Here is a 5137-nt window from a genome sequence, read left to right on the forward strand (position 1 = left end):
ATCTCATATTCCTACTGTCATCATTCCTCATCGTATGTTACCAGTTTCCTCAGTCACTATTGTTATCGTTCACTCCTTTTTCATTTTACTAATTATCTAACACTTTTCCTTACCATTAACCATCAAATTTCATGACTTCATCTAGTAATTACTTCTTTCTCTTTTACTCATACACACAGGCAAATCATTCACACTCTTCAACTACTCTCCTTCATATATCTATTATCTATCATTAATTCCTATGTATTTCCAGTCATTTTTCCTACACAGTAACAAAATACTCGAAACGCTTTGTTATACCTTTTCAAATTACAAAGCCCAACCTAATTTGGCTGTTCAGATACTGCCACACTACTATACAATTCTTACTTTTTATCAGTCTCCTAAATTACCTACTTAAAGTTGTCACAAACATTTAGCTTATTCTTAATATTTCCACTTCTCACTAATTTATCTATTCAACATCATCAGGAATTATATCCCATTTTGAAGAATATTGTCATATCTGGTTATAACTACTTAGCCCTTTCTCTAATATTGTCATATCCAGTTGTATCTACTCAGTCCTTACTTTAGAGTTTGATAGCTGATGGTTGTTTTGACAGATACAAAGGATAGTGGAAGAGTAGGAAGTAATGTAGAAAACTAAAGAAAGAAACAGCACTGCAGACGCTGTGGGCCATATGAACACTACTTCACGTATTCACTTAAGAGTAGTGAACTTCGTGGGTCTATGTTTTCATTATTAATTACTTCCCTGCCGTTCCTCCTGTACCCCACATTCACACTCTTTAACAAAATTTTCATTTCCCTTCAGATAACAGTTAGAATGTCATTTACCAATATCCATCACTGTGTTCAAGATATCATTTAGTCATACTTCTGACCTAGCACGCTGCATCTCTTATGATACAGCAAAATCTCTACCAATACTTCAACAGTGTTTCTTCTTTTCCATAAAATGTCTGAATGTTTTAATTTGTTCATCAATTTCTCACTATATCCATTCACAGTTTCTTTGGAACAACCACAGTCTTGATACTTCTGACAAACTTTCACTGCGTCCATCTGCTACATATCCAGCAATTCTGTGGAAAGTTCCTTAAAATATTTGTACCTCTCTGGAGCGTATGACCCCCATTTCCATCTTTTCCTTTTTAAGCTAACACAACCTCGTCTGAACTTATTCTTTTCTGTGCTGTTAACTGTAACTTGACTCCTTGCAATATTTACAACAGAAATTTAATTTACTTCTACATTGAGATCATCATTCCATGGTTAAAACTGAACAATAAGTGCCATGCGCAATAACGCGGCAATTAACACACCATACACTCACAGTTAACGTTCTGTGTATCAATATACGACACGAAAACATATTACCATATTTCCTGTTTCATTCCACAGTTCATGGCATGCGCTAAACAGTTTGTGCTGTCTATAATGGAAATCAGTATCTTTAAGGGGTGCACACAGCTTACCAGTCTGCACATCAAAGTTTTATCCTTAACGAGACAAAATGCAGTTCCGGTAAATGAGCGATGTGCTGCATGAAGGCACTAGTTTTCTGATAGCGGTACACACTGAGATCATAAATGCAGCACTGCCCAAATACTGACTGTTTCACCAGCCACAAATACAATGTGTAGCAGTACACACGCGACGTAACAGTCACCTTACTCTCTTCTTCACCCTTCTGACTCTTTGTTGATGTCTTCTTTTTTAAACTATCTATATGATTCTACATCGCTCATACATCTCACTTCAAATAACACTTTCGAAGATTCTGGTTATGTCGATTTACTGTTTTATACAAAATCACAGTTTTACATTACTCTTTCTATAGAAAATGCATTCAAAGAACATGTTAACAAATCAGAAACTTTGTAACATCAGAATAATTGAAAATGGCAATCCAATTCATAACAACTACATTACATAAACAGAAATATAATAACAACAAGAATTAAATTTACAAAACTCATTTTGAAATAACCTTTTCTATGTACGATGAAGACAAATCAGGGAAGAAGAAAAAGAAAAGGGAAAAATATAAATCAGACTGTAGTGTTATCTTCACATAATACAGATTCAAATACTGGTCAAATTTGAAGGGCTTTCACAACAGTAATATAATGAGGTGATGTTGGTGTGGTGGCCCTCAACCACGTACCCTCCAACTCACCATTGAAATATTAAAAGTCTTGGCTGGTTTCATTGTCTAGGGGCTAGGATACGTAGTTGCTGCATTACAGGTCAAATACTGCTGAGTCTACAGTACGCATATGAATCGAATGGTTGAAGGTTTCTATCACTCGCGACCACACGCAAACCGCTCCACTCTCCAAGTCCTTCCGCCGACTCCGCGACCGTCGCGGCCAGCACTTCCCGTGTCGTGTGCCGTACTCCCCAGAACTACCGCACTGCTCAGAACTACCTCATGTCCTCCCTGGAGACGATCGCTGTGATTGGCTAGAGCGTTTGTGCCATGTCTTCATGCCATCGCACCCACACAAACATGATGAAACACATTCGAAGTACTGGATTTACATTTATATAACTTGAAATTATATAAATATTCCTATGGCTGGACCATAAACACGCTCTAACACACATTGTTAGACACAAACAAATTAAATAAACATATATCAAAAGAATAGAACAAAAGGTAGGTCAGTAGCCTAATGTCTCCAAGCTTTCTAAAGCAGTAAATATTTAACCAATTTCTTCATGAATAGTATATAACAGATATAAACAAAGACATAGATGGATAAATATATTTTAAGCATGCTGCTACCGTGTTTTCGTGTAACTGTGGAGTACTTATGGTCTGACGCGATTGATAGTAATCGGTCACTTTGACCTCCTATTACTCATGTACTATTCAAGTTACATGCCTGTAATTCATACCACTTTAGATTTACGCTAATAGCTTACTAAAGACATGGCGATCGATAATATCGGATGAAACGTTTATATTTTGGAAATTCGTTGCTGGGTGTTACTTGTATGATTTACCATCAGATACTAAACTTTAAACTAATAAAGATATTGAAAACCTGATTACACCATAAGAATCGTCGTGCAAATAATAGTAATGAACATGTTTCTTTTTGAAGCATCATGATTCATCTGGCTACTATTAATTTCTATACAAACCGTGAAATGTCTGCCATTAAGGTTTCACGAAGTCAACCATCTCTGGAACTCCCGTCGTGTCTCCTTCATCAACATAGCGTCACCATGGAATTCCCAGCCATGCGGCTGGACCCCTCTTGCTTCAGCCAATGTCTGGCACCACGTGGTCGGCCTGCCGAGCAGCCCGCGCTCGCCAAGCGGCCCGTGCGGCCACTACTTCCCCTGAACTATGAATATCTTCAGAGTGTGACGGCTTGCCCGTTACCTCACAAGTGGAATTGACTGAAGCAACAGGGGTTGACGAAGAGGATATGAATCAGTGACTGTAAGAGTGGCAGGTACGAATGATAAGCTGCCACATCAATTTTTAGGGAAGTGTGAGTCGCATGGAGACGCCCAAAAGCTATTATTCATAAGCTCCGATAATCTATGTACAGGAAATCTAGCAGCAATAGCTTAAAGCCATTCTCTTTCAATACACAGATGTTTTTCAGGACAAATCACTTGCAATTTTATGGTCTGAATATAAACTTAAATTTAAACCCTTCAAACTTTTTGATACACAGGAACTTATTCGATTCCCAAAGCTAGACGAATTGCCATAACTAAGGAAATAATCAGAAATTGGAATTGAATGTTATTGAAGAAGGTAGAAGCCCATACAACAATCTATTGGTTGTAGCGAATAAATGCTCAAACACTGTCAGACTTGTGTTAGATGTTAGAGAACTTAACAATTTTTTTCTGGTACTGACTAAACCAAAGAACTTAGAAGAACAAATGCAAAATTTTATAAAGTGAAGCACTTGATGAGTATTCATTTAGCTTCATTGTACTGACTCATTGCTTTAGAGAAAGATTAAAGTGATCTACTTCATTCAGACTTGATGTTGCAGCTTTCAATTTTGAGCTGGCTCATTTGGCTTGAGTTTCTTTGGACGAATTTTCATTGCTCCACTAGCAATTGTTTTAGAAGACGACCAACTAGAGAAAGTGAATGTTTAGATGTATGATTTATTTAATAATAACAGAGACTTGGGAAAACACCTAGAACCAATCAAGAGCGAACTGAAAGCGTTTTGAAACACTGGAGTAACATTAAACTTTACCAGATCTGTGTAAAGTAAAATATTTATGAGTTGTTATAAAAGTTTAAGGAGCTGACTTGAGCCAAGATAGTCTGTGTAAATAGAAATTTCTCTGGACCATACAACAAGAAGTAACTGATGCTGTCCCTCAGACTCTGTAATTTTTGTGGATGGTTTGTGAACACCTAGTCACTAAACAATGGAGCACTTGCATTAATAAAGAACTGTACCATCTGGGAATGGATCAGTGGGAGATGTATGCCAATGACCTTTCTAATGTGTTAAAGGGATGTTAATTAATGCCAGACCGTTGTACTATCCTGATATGAATACTGAATTCGGAGTCATGATAGATGCTTAAGGAATTTACTTGGTATGCTGTCTATTCCAAATCCAAGAAACTAACGAAATACCGACTTGTATAATATGGCTTGTTAGGTGAGTCTTAACAGTTCTATTCAGACTCAATTGGAAGCACTTACAATTGTGTGGACATTCTGCAACATTAATTGCTATCATTTCGGACATCATTTATAGAATTCTTGTGGATCACAAGGGTTTAAGTGTCTTTCGAGTTGCAAGCTGCTTCATCCATGACTTCCCAGATGAACACTTCTCTTCAAGAGTACAATTCCGAAATAGTTTATGTCTAGGTATAACGAAACATAATTGCAGACACAAGATCACTGCTATTTAAAGGTTGGAAATGAATACTTGTTAATTCTGAATCTAGCCTAGATGTCAAAACTTTACTTGTCAAGGACAAGTATGATCAGGAATATTTCTTGGATGTTTCTTGCTGCATGGCTGATGATCTGTGATAGCATGAAGTAAGAGACAAGCTTCGACAGAAGAGTGATGAGATTCTGAGTCAATGTTAAGTCACTGATACTGACGTTTTGTTCTGCCAG

The sequence above is a fragment of the Schistocerca piceifrons genome, chromosome 2 (genome assembly GCF_021461385.2).
Source record: "Schistocerca piceifrons isolate TAMUIC-IGC-003096 chromosome 2, iqSchPice1.1, whole genome shotgun sequence".
In the NCBI taxonomy this organism is placed as follows: Eukaryota; Metazoa; Arthropoda; class Insecta; order Orthoptera; family Acrididae; genus Schistocerca; species Schistocerca piceifrons.